Source organism: Otolemur garnettii, unplaced genomic scaffold (genome assembly GCF_000181295.1).
Source record: "Otolemur garnettii isolate 467f Iridium unplaced genomic scaffold, OtoGar3 scaffold00019, whole genome shotgun sequence".
Taxonomy (NCBI): domain Eukaryota; kingdom Metazoa; phylum Chordata; class Mammalia; order Primates; family Galagidae; genus Otolemur; species Otolemur garnettii.
Window position 1 is genome coordinate 19,118,060 of NW_003852414.1, and position 18,176 is coordinate 19,136,235.

Sequence of the window (18,176 nt, forward strand, 5' to 3'; positions counted from 1 at the left end):
GGCAGTTTGGCAGAACAGCAGTGCAGTGGTCACAAGTCACTGGAATGAGGAGGAAGTTACTGAGTCTAGGGCGTAGTGACAAACCAGATGATCCGTGGGGCCCACTTTGAACCTGCCTCCCTCTCCACACTCCCAGTTCCTTGCTGGTAATAACCATGGGCAGGAGTGGAAATCGCACGATGTGCCTCAGAAAGGTGGTATTTTCCAACAGGAATCTAAGTCTATAGAGTTGGAGTAAAATGAGGCATACACTCCTAATCAGGCAGTGACAAGTAGAATTTTCTTAAGCGAAATCCTACAGCTTGTCTAACTCAGATGTGTCCTTGAAAAGGTGATGAAATGGTGTTTCGTTTGCCTTAGGGAGAGCTTAGTATTTAAAGGAATCTTATAGTGAATCTTTAAGGAAATAGAAGTAAACAATTTCGTGTGATTCATGCACTCCTTGGTATAGCCAACGGAGTGAAATGCCAGACACATCTCAACAGCAGAATCATTCTAAACATTTTAAAAATAAAGAATTATTCATCGCAGCAACTTTGAAGAACAGTTTGCTCTTGTGGGTGGTGTGTGGTGATTGTGTGAAGTACTCGGCTGTGAGTGACAACGGGTGGTGTCTAGGTGGGCCAGTCCACCTGCTAAAAATGGAGCAGCAGATGGTGACGGGGATGTTCACGGGGCCAGGGTGGCATCATAACTGTGCGGGTCCCTTGTATGTTTTCATGGATAACCATCATTGTGGATTGTTGGATTATAATAGGCTTACCTATCATATAATATCGTATATATGACATCCCATTCAGTAAACTATACCATGCAAAGGAAACCTAAGGCCATTCAAAATCAAAACTGTTTGATTTGAATAAACTTTTTGTGAATATAGTGTTTGGATTTAAAAATATCCAAATTCTGGAAATACCAGCCATTTAGAGAAGGCCGGATAATGGGTACTCTGGAGTACATACCACTGGAGTATGTACTCTCTGAGTGAATACTTACAGACATAACATCGCATGATTTCTCCCCAGGGCAGCAGAGGCTGGCACACTGTGTCCCAAAGGCCAGGTCTGGTGAGCTGGCTCAAATCTGGCCTGATGCCTAATTTCTGTTAGACTCCTAAGTGTAGTTTGTAGGCTTTTAAATGGTTAAAATAAATAAGAGGAATGTTTTGTGAAGCATGAAAATGTATGAAGGCCAGATATCAGCATCTGAAGTTTTTGTTGGATGGTGGCCATGTTCTGTCGTCTACTAATCGCCGGTGGCTGCTTGGTGCTGTGGCAGCAGAGATGTGTGGGTAGGACGGGGACTGGGGGGGAGGGAACAAAGCTGAAACCTTTACTGTATGGCCCTTGGCTGGAAAAGCTTGCTGATGCCTGTCCTAGACTCTTCCAGAGGTGACTGTTAATATCTTCTTCCCATACAAAATGTCTGAGACTAAGGCAGTCAGAGTGTTCCCTGGAGCCCAAGGCCTCCGAGCTCCCTGCTGGAAGCTGAGCGAGCTGCTGGCCCAGCCTGGTGGCCCTCAGCGGGGAACAGGGAGAATGAAAGTAGAGATTTCTCTGCCCGTGTTGGGACAGCCCGAGCATAGCCTACCCCCTGCCGTGGTATGCCCAGGCAGCCACTGAGCCCGCTTGCCTTTGGCTTCCCATCCTATCTATATTTTGTGTGTATATACTGAAATCTTTGTTTCTTCAGTATATCCCTACAGATGCCAGGTAGGGACATAATAAGATGGGCTACAGTGAGCAGAGGGGCCCTGGATCGCTCATTCACACCGCCAACAAATAGGAACTGTGTGTAGTATAAAATCAGCTCTATTCTATCAGGGAGTGCAAAACCGGGTCGGGAGTGAAATACCTCCCCAGAAAAGTTGCAGCAGGATGACAGAAATATGACAGTACACGTAACACAGACGAGAACTTGATTTATTCCAGCAGAGGCTGGCTGGGGTTCAGAACACCGGGTCAGTGTGTCTCGGAGGGGGACACAGTGGCTTGGGGCTTGAAGGAGGCGGGTCATGCATTTCTGGAATCTTAGCTGGAAAACATTGACTGTGCAGTGCCCCCAAGTCATAAAACAGCCCTATGTATTCAGAGAATCTGAATCTGTTCATTATTGCCAAAGAACGACATGCAAAATGGGGTGAGAGGGAGAAGAGGCCTCCAGAAAGGGACTCCGATGTGAAGAGACATCATAGGCCAGTCTCAAAACATCTCAAACTGGAGAGAAGTAGCTTCTTGGTTCCATTTTTTTTTTTTTTTGAGACAGAGCCTCGAGCTATCCCCCTGGGTAGAGTGCTGTGGCATCACAGCTCACAGCAACCTCCAACTCCTGGGCTCAAGCGAATCTCTTACCTCAGCCTCCCAAGTAGCTAGGACCACAGGCACCCTCCCGGCTTTTTTTTTTTTTTTTTTTTGGTTTCAGCCGTCATTGTTATTTGGCGGGCCCAGGCTGGATTCGAACCCGCCACCTTAGGTGTATGTGGCTGGAGCCTTAGCCACTTGAGCCACAGGCGCTGAGCCTCTTGGTTCTGTGTGTGACCAGTTCTCTATTATTTCTGGCACCTCAGTTGAGACAGGGTTTCTTTGTTAGGGTTGAGTCCATTGCCTTGGCCATAGGTAATTACTTTAGAGTTTGAAGATTGTCCTAATTCATCCCTCATCAGGTTATTCATTGAGGTAACATTTACCAAGGACCTTAGTGCTAGGACTATTCTAGAGCCTGTGGATGGAGCGGTGAGCACAACACAACCCCCCTGGGAGCTCACGTTCTTTCTGGTTGTCTGGGAACGTAGGAGGTTTGGGGAGAGCCACACAGGCCTGACTTTTGGTCTTGCCTGATTTTAGGGGGGCACAATCATTTTGGGTCTGTGCTTTGTGTGGCCACCGGAAGTCGTTTCTATTGCACTTCTGTTTCTCTGGAGAGGGTATAATTGTGTTCATTTTTAATGACAACAGCAGAGGCTTGAACAGCTGTGGTACAGGGGAGAGCTGAGTTCCACAGAAGGCCAGGACTTACGTGAGAACACAAACTATCCATCTTGTATTGAATCAGTCATTTCCAGACATCTTTAGCTATGGCTCAAAAAGAAAACCTTTTTCTTTTATCTCTTTGAGACAGAGTCTCACTCTGTTGCCCAGGCTACTGTGCAGTGGTGTCATCACAGCTCACAGTAACCTCCAACTCCTGGGCTCAAGCAATCCACTGCCTCAGCCTTCCAAAGTGTGGGGATTACAGGTGTGAGCCACCAGGCCCAGCCAAAAAAAAAAAAAAAAAAAAAAAAGTCAAAAGTGTCACAGCATTCTGAAAGTGATACCTACTGTTTCCTGCTTTATTTTTTGCAGTTTTTTGGCCAGGGTTGGGTTTGAACCTGCCACCTCCAGTATTTGGGGCTGGCGCCCTACTCCTTTGAACCACAGGCACCACCCTACTTCCTGCTTTATTTACAAATGCTGGAAGCCACCTGCCAAACCCTCTGCTATCACGCCTTCCAGATCATAAATCTTTGCATTACAGTGAACGTTTCTTCAGTGGGTTTTAAGCTTCCTTTTGTTTCTCAGAGCACTCCCCAAATAACTTGGATGGATCATTTCAACTCCTGCTTGGCCTGTTATGACCCAGGCTGCTGTGCCCAAGTTGAGCCACAGGTAACTCAGCCTTTGTAGTACTAAGGAAACCTGGTCATGCACACCCCTCTGCACACTGTGTCCCCCTGGGGTGACGCAGGCTGACCTGTGAGAAACTCCAGCTGGGTGTTAAGAAATCAAGTATGTCAGGGAGACGCCACCTGCCTCACTTTCCCCACAGAAGGTCTCACTGTCAGCGCTGAATAAACGAGCAGGTCACAGGTCTGAGCTTGTGTGGGACGTGGGGCCTTTAAGGGTTTCTGACACGAGCAAGGAGGTGGGAAATTCAGAAATGTTTGTCTTCTCTATTTTAACGTGGTACAGGAGAATTAGTCAAAAAACCCAGGAGAAAAAGTGACAATTGAGTGTAAGTTTTTCCAGGGTGCCCCAGTCCTGCAGGTGGATGCATTGCATGTTTGTGTTAGCAGAGAACACGGCCACCTTCTGCTCTGCTCCTGGGCCGGCCTCCATCCCCGGGCTAGATGGATTCCTCCCTCCGAGGCAGGGATTTTCAACCTTTTCTATCTCACAGCACACTTGAAACTATAGGTAAGCTGCTGGGCACACTCAAATCATGTTGATGGGCTCAGCGCCTATAGCTCAACCAGCTAAGGCACCAGCCATGTACACCTAGGGTGGCGGGTTCGAATCCCCAGCTCGGACCCGCCAAACAACAATGACGGTTGCAACCAAAAAATAGCTGGGCGTTGTGGCGGGCGCCTGTGGTCCCAGCTACTTGGGAGGCGGAGGCAGGAGACTCGCTTGAGCCCAGGAGTTGGAGGTTGCTGTGAGCTGTAATGCCACGGCACTCTACCCTGGGGGACAGCTTGAGGCTCTGTCTCAAAAAAAAAAAAAAAAAAATCATGTTGATGAAAAAAGTTTTTTTTTTTTTTTTTAAAAGGAATATGCTTTACTGTACTTTGAACTTCTTTTGAAAATAATTTAATTATGGCTAGGTCTAGTGGCTCACACCTGTAACCCTAGCACTCTGGGAGGCTGAGACGGGTAGATTGCCTGAGCTCACAGGTTCGAGACCAGCCTGAGCCAGAGTGAGACCCCATCTCTGCTAAAAATAAAAAAAGCTAGCAGGGCATTGTGGCAGGTATCTGTAGTTCCAGCTACTTGGGATGCTGAAACAGGAAGATCACTTGAGCCCAAGAGTTTGAGGCTGCTGTGAGCTAGAACAATACCATGGCACTCAACCCCAGGGTGACAGAGTAATACTCTGTCTCAAAAAGAGAAAATAATAATTTAAAATTTTTCACAGCACAGTTAAAATCCTCTCCTGGCACACCATTTGAAAATCACTGCTTTAGCCTCTTCCTTGCCAGTCTGGCAAGGAGATATTGCTTCTTTATTTTTAATTGAAACAGACCCTGGGGCAGAGCAGGTCCTGGTAGGTGCTTTGGAGGGAGTTTTCTGTTATCTCAAACTGTTAGACTTAAGGCCCTATGGATTGGATTTAATTTATTCATGCATTCAGTAGGCACTTACTAAGCTCCGTCAGAGTAAGCACAGGTGAGCGCTTCTGTGGTGGGCTGAACTAGAAAAGGACCCATGCAGCCTAAACTGGTTGAGGACGGTGTCCAGGGGAGGTGGGGCTGGACCTTAGAATATTGGAAAAGAATGAGATGCAGAGAAGAGAAGGGGAAAGGGCAGAGAAGAGAAGGGCAAGGCCAGAGCAATGGCCCAGAGGGGAGACGGCAGAGATCAGCATATGTGCTTGGACACAGTGGGTGGCGCCAGCTAGAAGGTGACACTGTGTGCATCTGGAGTGAGTAGGCAGAGAGGGGGGTGCAGTGCTGTTCCTAGTACGTCAGCCCCACGGTTTTGATACATCTCTGGGTGTTTTTTCAACTGTTTTTATCTCACAGCACACTGGGACCCACAGTTACACTTCCATGGCACACTTAAATTATGTTGAGTAAAAAAAAGAATATGCTGACTGTGCTTTGCACTTTTGAAATTTAAGTAATCTTTAAACATTTTTGAAGATCACTGGTCTAGACAGGCCCCCTAATGATCTGAGCATAATCCCACCACCTAAGTTTTTGACAGTCTCTGTACCCATCATGGTCTGCTTCCTTAGGAGTCATGCTCACACTTTCTCCTGGGCAGAAAATCCAGCTATAGTGATATTCGCGGCATAGCATTTTGTCCAAGAATCTGCTAGGACCTCCTTAAAGAGGCAGGCCAGCCTGTTACTTGCACTGATTTAGAAGCGTGAGCCTGTGATTCTCTCTCACTGAGCAAGCACTGGGGACATTGGTGTGTATTCTCTAGGAGTACGTTCAGCTGAAGGATCAGAAAACCCAGATAATACTGGCTCGGGTAGTTTATTTTGTTTTCCTATGAAAGCTGGGTAGGCATTCTAGGCTGGACGGAAGCCCCTGGTGGTAGGTCCTTTCATCTGGTTGCTCCACAGAGCAGGGCTTGCATGGGTAAGTTCACCTCATGGTCCACAATGGCTGCATTCTAAGGGTAAGAGAAGAACAAGCATTTTCCATTTAAGCAGCTCTCCCCAGAAGCTGTGCACACCTTATCTGCTTATAGCCCACAGCCAAAACCTGCATGGCCACACCTGGCTCAAGGCAGGCTGGGGTACATGCTCTATTCTGGGCAGCTATGTGCCCAATCATTTGGTTCTCTTAGGAGCCTCTATTACTGAGTACAAAGGAGAAGTGATCCTGAGGACCCATGGACAGCAGTGTCCAGTTCTTGCTACTTAGCTAACTAGCAGCATCTTCCCTTTTTTTTTTTTTTTTTGAGACAGAGCCTCAAGCTGTCCCCCTGGGCAGAGTGCCATGGCATTACAGCTCACAGCAACCTCCAACTCCTGGGCTCAAGCGAGTCTCCTGCCTCCGCCTCCCAAGTAGCTGGGACCACAGGCGCCCGCCACAACGCCCGGCTATTTTTTGGTTGCAGCCGTCATTGTTGTTTGGCGGGTCCGGGCTGGGGATTCGAACCCGACAGCTTAGGTGTACGTGGCTGGCGCCTTAGCCGGTTGAGCTATAGGCGCCGAGCCCATCTTCCCTTTTAGGATCCCTAAAACTCACCTGTGAGGTTGTGGTTCACTCAGAGCCCAGCTGCTGGGGCTGTAAGGTAGGTGTCCCTGTAATATAACACATATAGAAAAGAATCGGTTTAAAGGCAAAGACTTAAATTTTGACTGCTTTGGGTTGTCACTTGGTCACCAGATGTTTATTTAAGGCATCAGACATGAGGTCTAAGAAGGACAAACCTATTTGACAATGACTCTCATATTGGGTGGAAGATCAGATATTCTGATCAGCTACTTTTCCCCAGCTACTCTGGGGAAGGTCCCACAGGTAGAGAAAGAAAGAAGGAAGTTCTAGAGGTAGACGCCCCCTCCCCTCTGTCGATGGCGGGATACATCCCCCTTCCTTCAGGTGCATCATCAAATCCTTCCCCCTCACATCCCACAGGCCTGAGAGGCTCCAATCTCATCCTTGTCCTAAGAGTCAGTATTGTACAGAGAGCTGAGGGCTGGGCTCTCGAGTCAGACTGTGGGTCTAGAGCCCAAATCTGCCACTTACTAGCTGGGCCATCTCAGGTCTGTCTTCTGAGGCTCCATCACCCCCTCTATAAAAGAGGCAGCAGGAGGCTGTGCTCAGAGCCAGGCCTGGCCCCCAGTAAGGACTCTACACATTTAGCTATTATTAAATCAACAAACTGCTTCTATCCTCTAACTCCGCTCTTCATAGAGGAGCCATTTTATTCATTATCGATAGCCAAGCTTAACTGTTAAGGTAATCCACTTGGTCAGGCACTGAGCAGCGCCTGCTGTCTAGCACAACATAATTAAATAGAAGATCTCGATTCTTGTGCACAGGGAGCTTACAATCCACCTGTGAACCCACAGGTGATAAATGGCCACGGAGCAGGGAAGGCCGTGAAGTCACAGGGGAGGTCAGGGGTGCCTTGTGCATTCTTAGCACCCAGCACCCAGGCACAGGGCAAACCCTCATGAGATTTTTGATTTATCTTTTGTCCACTTCTTTGCAGTAATATGAAATCTTTGGCCACTCTAGGTGTAAACTTGAAAAGAGTTCCATCCCCTGCTTACTGGAGACTTAATTCCAAATCCTATTCACCCAACATTTGATTAGACAAGGCCCTTAAGCTAAACCCCCAGCTAGAACCTCCTTTCCGGAGACCTTTTCCCAGAGGTGGCCTCAGAGGTGGGAATGTTACATTGCTTCGAAGCTGCATCAGACAGTCCTAAAACCAGGTCAGAGGCAGAACTGAGCTTTTCCTTTCAAACTTGGGGCAGGCCTAGACTTTTTCATTGGCTGAAAATCAACCCTGGAGGTAGAAACAGGAAGGGAGACCAGACACGAGAGAGCTGGTCTGTGTTTTACTTTTTGGTTTGATTTTCTATGACCCGTTTCCTTCTCTGGGCTTCTGTCCTCCTTCATCCTAGTAGGGGAGAGGGCAGGAAGCAGGGGGCCCCCGACCTGGAGGCCTCAGGAAAGAGCAGAGTTTGGGGATAGCACAGGATGAGATGAGGCAAGTTGACCCATTCCCACATAAAATAATAATTCCAAAATAGTGAATACCCTCAGAATGGATTTGTTTCACTTCAGTATATGACGTCGGGTCCACTGAGTGATCTGTTATGTTCACTTTGTGGTTTTGTCACTGTACCCAGAGCAGTGCCCAATCCTCCTCACTCCACAGGCTGGCATTCCCCCGATATCTAAAACCAGGGAGAAATGCAAGAAAACAAAACTGTAAGTCAACGTCTCTCCTGAACAAAGATGAAAAAAAATCAACATAATACTGGTTTGCAAATCAAATCCCACAACATGCAGTTTCAAATTAGTTATGGAAAGCTGGTTTAGTATTCAGAAATCGATGGCTGCACAAAAAGAAAGATTTGACCCATAGTTTTGCAGGACATATAAGCAGCAGGTGCCAGCGTCTGGTGAGGGCCTCGAGCTGTTTTCACTCGTGGGGGAAGGGGGTCTTACAGGTGCAGAGATGCCGCAGTGAGAGAGGAGGGAGGTGCCAGGCTCTTTTGAACAAGCTCTCTGAGAACGAACAGAGCACAGAACTTGCTCACTTCCTTAATCCAGAGAGGATATTAAGGTATTTATGGGGGGGCCTTTCCCCACAACTCAGATGCCTCCCATTAGGCTCCACCCACAATTAGAGCTCGACCATCCACATGAGTTTGGGGGGAGTCAAATATTGGATCCCTAGCAGCTGCTCCTCTCTCCCTCGGGCAGGCATCAGAGGAATGCCTTTAATAATGCGAGGCTAGAGGCCTGTCTGCCCCTCACTGAGTGTCTTCAGTGGAATGAGAGCCTCTTGCCACATCAGAGGGGGACACTTCACAATTGCTGCTTTAGGGACAGAATGGTGGTCAGAGAACAGAAGACCCAGTTACCTCACACTCTACCTCACCAGGGGCTGCTGTGTGCACAATCGCTTCCTGCAGGCTGGCAGGTTAGTTGTCTTGGGTGGAAGGTGAGACTCAGCTGTCGGTGTTAAATGTACATGTCTAGGAGGAAGCAGGTTACAGAGTATTGAACCTCTTGCATTGAAGAGACAACTTTGTAGCTAGAGTGGCCCTGCCAGTGGGCAAGAAGGTGGAGGGCTAATAATCTAGTCTAGGTTCACGCTTCAACTCACTGAAGAGGTCAAGTATTGTAATTCTTAACAAAGGAGCTGGAGGGAAATGTAACCGAAGACTACTGATAAAAAGGAAAGGATCGTTTCATGCTTTCTCTCTCTCTCTCTTTTTTTTTTTTTTGTGTTTTTTGGCCAGGGCTGGGTTTGAACCCACCACCTCTGGCATATAGGGCCGGCCCTCTATTCCTTTGAGCCACAGGCACTGCCCTCTCTTTTGTCTGTTTTTTATTGTGTTCTTCTCTCATAGGCCTAGGGCTTGGGAGGTTTTTCTTCCTAAGATTTTGGCTTTCCAAGCTTTCTTAAGAAATTTGGGGTTTGGTGTGGACATAAGTTGAAAATGGTTTCCTGGGGGCCTGGCTGGCTAAGCTGCTCTGCCTTGGGCCACAGATGTCATAACCACCTCCTCTAAACACTGAGTACGTCTATATTAAGTTTTATTGAACAGCGTTGCTATGCTGTTTACGTGGCTGTGTCTGAACATGCTGCGGCTCTGGGTGTGCACACCTGCGTTCCTTGACAACTCCCATGTGCCCCAGCAGGCCTCGAGGTTGGAAGAAAATTAGATCACTACTTCTGACTTGGCACAGTTCACCTCTTACAAACCTAGGGGGCTTCTGAAGTCCCTTCTCCACTGCAGTTATTTTTGTGGATTGTGGGTGTAGTTTGAGGTTGATAGAAAACTCCACATCTTGTTAGTGCTTTTGAAATGCGGATTGAATTTCACTTTAAATTGATTGGAAATAGTTTGTTCCAGATGACTCCAGGCGGGCTCCTGGAATTCTAATGTGGATCAAATTAGCCTAACTAGCTTTAGCATATTCACTAGGAAATGAGATGGAATCCCTTTGGAGTGTTTTGGGACAAAGCAGGTATTAGATGATTTACTCCTAAACTTCTATTTTGTTCTTTATTGAAGTGGTGGTCATAATTTCTAGAACAGATCTTTAAGTCAAAAAAAGCCCTTTTAGGGCAGTGCCTGTGGCTTAGTGAGTAGGGCGCCAGCCCCATATACCAAGGATGGCGCGATCTAACCTGGCCCCAGCCAAACTGCAACCAAAAAATAGCCAGGTGTTGTGGCGGACGCCTGTAGTCCCAGCTACTTAGGAGGCTGAGGCAAGAGAATCGCTTAAGCCCAGGAGTTGGAGGGTGCTATGAGCTCTGTAACCTCATGGCACTCTAGCAAGGGCCACAAAGTGAGATTCTGTTTCTACCAAAAAAAAAAGCCCTTTTGCAGCATAAATGATCTAGTTTGTCATAAATCATCAATGGATTAAAACAAAAAAGATTATCCTAGCATAAAGGAGACTCAGGCACTACAACAACCCATGCAATAACTGAGTCTTATCTGAATCAGGATTTGAACAGACCAGTTATAAACAAATATCTGTGATGCAACTGAACTGGGTACTAACTAATGTAGAACAATCATTAATTTAAAATGTGACAATGGTATAATGATTATGCTTTTTCAAATGTCCTCAACAGTTATAACTGCACACTGAAGTATCTATAGGTGTAGATATTTTCCTTAAAAATACTATAGCAAAACATAGTTGGGCCAGTGGAGAGGCAAAACGCTAGGAGCTATTGAGGGTAGGACAGTGGTATATGGAGGCTCACTATACTCATATTTCTACCTTTTATGTGTGTTTGGAAATAGCCATGCTAAAAAGATCTTTTTCAAAAAGATTACTTTTCTGGGTGGAGATGGCTGGTAAGGATTTCATCAGCTGATATAAAAAACAAGTATTTAAAGATTTTTAGAGTAGGCTATTAGCATCAAAGGGACCCCAAGATCCTGATTTTTATAAGATAGAAATTGGGGCTAATAACTGTCTTATTCATCTTTGTCTTAAAAAAGTCTCACTCAGTAGAGTGCCATGGTGTCATTGCTCACAGCAATCTCAAACTCTTGGGCTCAAGTAATCCTCTTCCCTTAGCTTCCCATATAGCTGGGACTACAGGCACCTACGACAATGCCTGGCTAGTTTTTAGAGATGGGGTGTCACAACTCACCTTGGCCAACCCACAGGATTACAGGCGTGAGCCACCACGCCTAGCCTTATTCATCTTTCTGATCTCCATGGTGCTATATAACTGTTCTGAGTTTACTTCCTACATTTTTATTTCATAGGTACATAAAATTTATGATTATAATTTCTTGATGAGTTGACCCTTGATGAAATATCCCATTGTCTCTAGTAATACTCCATATCCTAAAGTCCACTGTGCCTGCTCCATGTGTATAACCTTTTCCAGCCTTTTGCTTTCAACCTAGTTGTCTATATATTGAAAGTTCATTTCTTGTAAACAGCATATAGTTGGGTCTTTAGTTTGAAGCTAGTCTGATAATCTGTTTATTGGTGTTTAAACCCAACCATTAACTATAAATGGAGTAGTCTGTCTTGATTCTTGTTTTGTATTTGTCTGTCCCATCTCTTAATTGACCTTTGTTCCTATCTTAACAGAAAGGATACACAGGAAGGAAAAGCAGGCCCTCTCAGCATGGATAAATGCAGAATTCTAGGCGTCATCACTCTACCACATTCTTTGAAAATAATGCTCCCCAAGACACAAATACAACACATACCTCACGAACCAGGCCTCCTAGCGTGGGCAGCCTGCCAGCCCTGCCCATTTAGCTCTGACCCTCATAGCTAAAGCCACCATTGGCTGCCATTAGGTTCAGCTCAGCCACAGTTCTTGGCCTACTTGAAATACATAATTGGCTTAAATACACAGTATCCCTCCAGTGGAGCTTGGGGTCTTGTCAGTGTCTCAGGCCCAGGATTAGATGATCATAACCAGTTACATACAACCAAGTCCATAGAGCCCAGCCTGATCCTACTCATCCCAGTTGTCTTCACAGTCTACCTGTATTTCCCAGGCCAAACCATGGACTGATGCTCCTGTTTTGGTTTCTGCTTCTGACTGTCCACCTGTTTTCACTCTACCCAGTGTCCATGGCCCTATCCTGGATGGGAACACTGTCCCACATGCCAGCTGAGGTCAGTAGTGGTCCCTTTCTGCTCCTGCCCAACCCTTCCTCTTGGGATATACTCTTGGGTTTCTTATATCCAATAGGTAACTATAGACAAAACATAATCAAGATCTTTTTCTTCTTTAAGTCCTTTGTGGCCCAGTATTCATTAAGAATCATTTCTAAACCCAGACTGTTGAATCATTTCTCAAGGCCCTGTAGGTAGCTTCTTGCCTTGTGTGGTCCGAAGGCCTTGTCATGGGGGCATTCAGATGGAAGCAGAGTGGCTGTTGGCTGGAGGGGTGGAAGAGATTTGGTCACCTAAGGCCTTTCCCACCTAAGGATCTGTCCTAGATCGTCCTCTGGCTCATATATAAAGTTTGAGCTGTAATATTCCTGGTCACACTATGCCTTAAGCACAGCGCTGAGCCCTGGGTATCGCAATAGGATGGACTGGAGAATTTCATGGGACATGGAGTCAGACCACGAGGGGTCTAGAAGAATGCAATGTAAGAAAGGGGCTGGCTGTCTACCTGGGGATAGAGAGGCAACAGGGGAGATGTGATGGCTGTGTTCAAGGCTGGGAAAGGAAATGGACTGAATCTGTGTGACTGCAGAAACACAGGTTGAAACCACGTATGTTACATTTTGTAATGAGAGACACAGATGGGTTTACCTTGGGGACAGGCGGTTGTGCTTTGAAAAGAAAAAAGGGAAAGGAGGAGAACCAGATGCCAGGTGTGGTCAGAGCAGGTTGCCATGCGGCATTCGGGTGGAAGCAGACGGCCACCCCTCCAGGCAGCAGCCCGAGAAATTGGCCTTCACTGATGGAGAAGCTATTACAGGGCCGCAAGAAATGATTCAGTGGTCTGGGTTCTGAGAGTATTCTTAGTGAATACTGGGCCACAAACGACGTTAAAGAGGAAAAATGAGATCTTGATTATTTTTTGTCTACAAGTGGTTACCTATTGGATATAATAAGCCCAAGAGGCCCAGAGTATGACCCCGTTTAGGGACCTTCCCAGGTCTCCAGTGGCTGGGTCGCTCAGCACCTCTGCCTCAGTTTCTTCTCTCTGGACTCCACGTCCTATGTGCCTGCTTCCCCAGGGATGCTCACCAGTCTGACCCATGTTTTCTGCTCCCCAGTTGGGCTCTCCTGGGACCATGGGCTTCATTCAGGACATCTCTGCTTTCCAAACCTGCCTTCACCCCTAAAGGATACTGGTAGCTCCCCCTCTTTCAGCACATAGAAGCTTCTGGAACTTCAGGTTAAATCCACCACCTCTGCCACTTGCCATTCTGACTTTACAGAGAGTCTCTGTTCTATGCTCCCTACATTCTTTTTTCACTGTCCCCCAAACTCAGACATAATTTGGCCACATATCTTGGAAAGTGTCACATCCGTTTAGATGCAATAGAGGAAGGAGTCTAGGGCTGTGCCACCGTGAACATGTCCCATCTCGTCTAATCTTGGAAGCTAAGCAGGGTCGGGCCTGGTTAGTACTCAGATGGGAGAAGGAAAGGGGTGTTGCAACCCAGGGCTCCCATTTAAGAGCCCGTGGGCCCACGGTGACCTTCACAGTAAGAGTGGGGGATTTTCAGAGAGCCACGGAAAGGCAGTGGATTAGGAGCCAGAAATGGAGATCAACCCCGGGGTCTCTCGTGGAGCGCACCTGCCTGCTCCAGTCAGCCTGTTCTTGGAACCATCAGGGTTTAGATATTCTTAGGCTGAGTGAAACGTGACATACTGGCTGCCATGGCAACGCAGTTATAAATTCTGTTTTGGCACCCAGTCATCTCTTCAGAAGGCATTCTAGGACTTCTCCTTCAACCCACAGGCATAGAATTTCCTAAAACATAACAAGCTCATTTCTGCTTGAAAGGGGTGTCAGCCCACCAGTGCACTGCTCCTGGGCCTAAAGCACACCGCAGGGCGGGGTGGTTTAACGCGGGATTGGAAATAAGGCCAGTCCAGCTTTTACTCCTCTTTATAGTGTCCAGGAAGAGTGGGGAGTGTCCTAAAAACTCAGAGCTTGGCTTAGAAGGTCGCCTATTGTAATGATACACAGTAGCAGGGGCTGGAAGCTGAAACTGCAGTCCTGACAATTCTCTAGCATCTGAAACCAGACTCCTGCAAGGCACAAAATTGAGCTCACAAAAGAGTCTCACACCAAACCTAGCATTGCATTAATCCACCAGGAAAAGACAAATCTGCCCCCCCTGGTTTCACTGTAAAACGAAACTCATTCCATGGCTGGGTATGGAGGTGGGGTAGAGTGCTGACTTCGGCTGTCCTTGCAAACTTTGCAAAGAGCCACGTGGCCGAGGAGGTTGTGTCCAAGGCTTCGTGCTCGGAGCAGCTGTACTGCCTTGTAAAGCATAACAGACTCAAGCTTACTCAGTACTCACCAGGTTCTGGGCGTGGAGCCAGGCGGGGATGGCAGTCACAGATGCTGCCTTCATGGAGCTCGTCCTGGGGCAGCAGGGAGGAGAAGCCGAGGACGTAAGGGAGTGTGATGCACATCCGAGGAAAACCTGCCTCTGCGCCTTATAACAAAAAGTAACGTAACTGGTTTTAATTCTCACCTCTGCAACATAAATGCAAACAGGAGGCTCTAGGCGCCATAGAGGCGGGAGGGGGGGGTGTTACAGGCATTCGAGGGGTCCAGGAATGGCTTTGTGAAGAAGGGGGCCTCCAATTGGAGAGGGTCTCAGGCTGGTGGGGTTGAGAGGTGCATGCCAGGAAGAAGCCTCAGGGCTAAAGACATGGTGATGCTTGGGGCATGTTCAGGGAATTCAATCGTTCAGTGTGGCTGTAAGTCAAATACTTGTGAAAAAGTACTGCTATCCAAGCAGCAGAGCTAAGTGAGGGCCACCTACCTCCTGGCAACCTTCAGCTGCTCTTGAAGCCTGTTTAGCAGACACAGCCGAATTTGAGTGTACCAGGCAAGAAACCATCCCCCAGAGATTACTTTCCCTCCTAGGCGATCACATGTACAGATGGTGAGCCCAGGGAAAGGCTGCCGAGGGTCAGCCCAATCTGCAGTCTGGATTTGTCTACCCAGTTTCTTTCTTGAGTTCTGAAGCTTTCAAAGCATCCAGATGGTCTTCTTCCCCCAACTGACTTTTAGAAATAAGCAATTTATTCTTTGAGTCCCTCAAGGGATTGTCTCTCTTGTCTCCCTAAGCCGGGAGAGATGGGAAAAGACACTGTACGTTTGTATAGGAGAATAGGTGTGTCCACCTGAGCCTGGAAGGGCCCTGCTTTCCCTCTGTGGGCTGACTTGGGGAAGGCCCCTTCCTGTACATTCTATGCTATGAGACACCACATCAAAGCGGGCATCTGCTCCCAGACTCCGCCAAAGGGAAGTTAGAAACTGAAGCTTACTGGGGTTCCAACTCCACTCTACCGCATTCTGGGATGACAAACATCCTGGGTCCTGCTAAAGGCAAAAGGGGAAGAGGGGGCTTTGGTGGAGGACAGCTGGTCCAGGCGACTCCTAGAACAGAGCACTAGGCCTAACATGGCCTTCCAGGTCAATTCTCACAATCATTCAAACAGATGTTGGGAGAGAAAGAGGTTCTTTGGGATTAGGTCAAATGCCCCAGGCCATGTAGCTTCCCAGGGAGGCGCTGGGTGGGTTCTAACCCAGGACCTCTGGTTCCAGAGCATCTCCTGATGCAGACAGGAGGGTGGGATACAGGGCTCGGGCTAGGAGGTGGCCTCGGGAGCTGGTGCAGAATGCATCTCTTGACCCCTGTGAGCAGGGAGCTCTCCCACCCAGGTCCCCCTGCAGGCTGTGTTCACAAGCAGTGCCTCTGGAAAGAGCAAATGGCCACCTGGAGATGGAAAAGTTGACGTGTATAGGCAGAGCTGAACAAATGGTAACAGGAATGAGACTGGGGTGGAAACGCTTAGAGCGTCAGGTGAGGCAGGAAAGGCCTGTGGTGGTGACAGGTATATGACAACGTGAACATCCTTAGTGCCATCAATGCATATACTTAGAAATGATTAAATGGGCCAGCACGGTGGCTTATGTCTGTAATCCCAGGAGGATCACCTAAAGCCCAGGAGTTCAAGACCAGCCTCAGCATAGTTAGAATTATCTAATAAACAATTTTTAAAAATTAGTGGGGAGGGTAATGGGTGAGGAATACACACCTGAAGTCCTAGCTACTCAGGAGGCTAAGGAGGGAGGATCACTTAAGCCCAGGATTTTGAGCAGCGATGAATTATGATCAAGTGTTACTGCAGCCTGGGTGCACCTTACCCTGGTTAAGATGGGAAGTTTTCTGTTATTTGTATTTTACTGTAATAAAATTATTTTGAAAAAAAGATCAGGCTACCTCCTGGTTTTTCCACTGGTCAGTGAAGTCCAACCGTGGGCCGGGGCCCCTGCTTCATCAGAGGGCTGGGTTGCATAGGGGCCTAGCTGTGGGGGTTGTACAGACTGGACTCTGGGGCCTGGGCTGACCTTCCCCGCAGACGTGGATAGCCATCCTCTGGGGACAGGATCACAGCACAAAGGCGACTCTGGCCACAAAGTCTGTATAAAGTTTACAAGTCAAAAGGTCACCTTCTCGCAGACGAGAATGCAATTTGATGTTCATTAACTGTGAGTTTTTAAAAGCCAGACTGACGTCCTTCTTAAGTTGCCTCCTTAATTCATTTTAAATTGAATACCCAGACTGCGCACAAGTGGGATTATGGAAGTGGATAAGAAGGCAGTCAGCTGGAATGGGTATTTAAACTCTTACTTTTTGGCACTAAAACCATTGTGTCCCAGGCAGGTATCATAATACATAGTTTACCCGTGTTTTTCTTGAGAGTAGTTGGGAGGTGGTGGTTCCCTAAACACAGGGCTCACATATGTTGCCAGAGGCCACTGAAATCAGCCCAACTCCTCAGTCCCTGCTTTGCAATTAAATCTCCTTATAGTCAGGTTGCTACGGAGGCTACGAGCATGGCAGCACAGCTTTTGAAGCCAGATGGTCTGATTTCAAGTTCAAGCTCCATCACTTGTCACAGGGCCTTAGGCAGGTGACTTCAGCTCTGAGCTTCATTTTTATAATCTATAAAATGGAAACAAGAGTACAACTTCCTATAAGGGTTGAATGTCAGAATGTAGTAAGAGAATGGCCAGAACTCCTAGCACAGTGCCTGGGCCCTATGGAATGCTCAGTACATGGTTTCTCCCACACCAGAATGGAGTTAAATCTCTAGCTTAGGGAGCTTCCTGCCCTGGGTGAATTAACCAGCCCCTCCCACAGCCATGAACAAGCCCTGTGCTATCTGCATTTGAGATCCCAAAGCCTCGGCACGCTTGACAGCTGCTCCTTTTCCCCTCGACAGAACCTACTGCCGGGAACCCTTTCTGGCCCACTGGATGGAACTCGTGGCTGGGAAGCCTAGATTCTGCTCATGGCCAGGCTTTAAGTCACCATTCATCTGTGCTTAACCCCCCTCTTCTTCTGAGCATAGTTTTTCTTACCTAAAATGGCAACAGCAAAGTGTCTGTGATCCCTGCAGGGTGAGGATTTAGTCACAGCTCATCTCCCCAGGAGCCCAGTGCCATCTCATGCTACTGCCCTGGGCACTCTAAGGCCCCACGTTTGGGCTGAACATGTACGGGAGGAACGGCAAGGCACCAAGGTGAATGCCAGAGAAACGCAGCCCAGGAGCTGATAACCCCTTTAGAGTGTGCCTCTTAAATCCACAGCTTCCTTTACACTGAGTTCCAGGCCCCTCCCCAGAGACACCTGCACTAACAGTAAAGATCTGACCAGGCCCTTACTCACTATACACAGACCCTTTATAATACAGTCATGGGGGCATTTGTTGTGTGAATGATATAATTTTAGATTAATGAGACTACAAACAACTAGGTTATAGTCTTTGCGTTTGTTAGGTAAAA

The 18,176-nt window shown here is 47.5% G+C and overlaps 1 protein-coding gene and 1 pseudogene across 1 annotated transcript in view; both read left to right on the forward strand.

Annotated features, from left to right (window-relative positions):
* The window catches only part of CCDC3 (coiled-coil domain containing 3), a 78,938-nt gene that overhangs the window by 43,552 nt on the left and 17,210 nt on the right, over positions 1–18,176 (forward strand). The window lies entirely within an intron of this gene.
* Positions 17,886–18,176, forward strand: part of LOC105886688 — a 3,350-nt pseudogene continuing 3,059 nt past the window's right edge.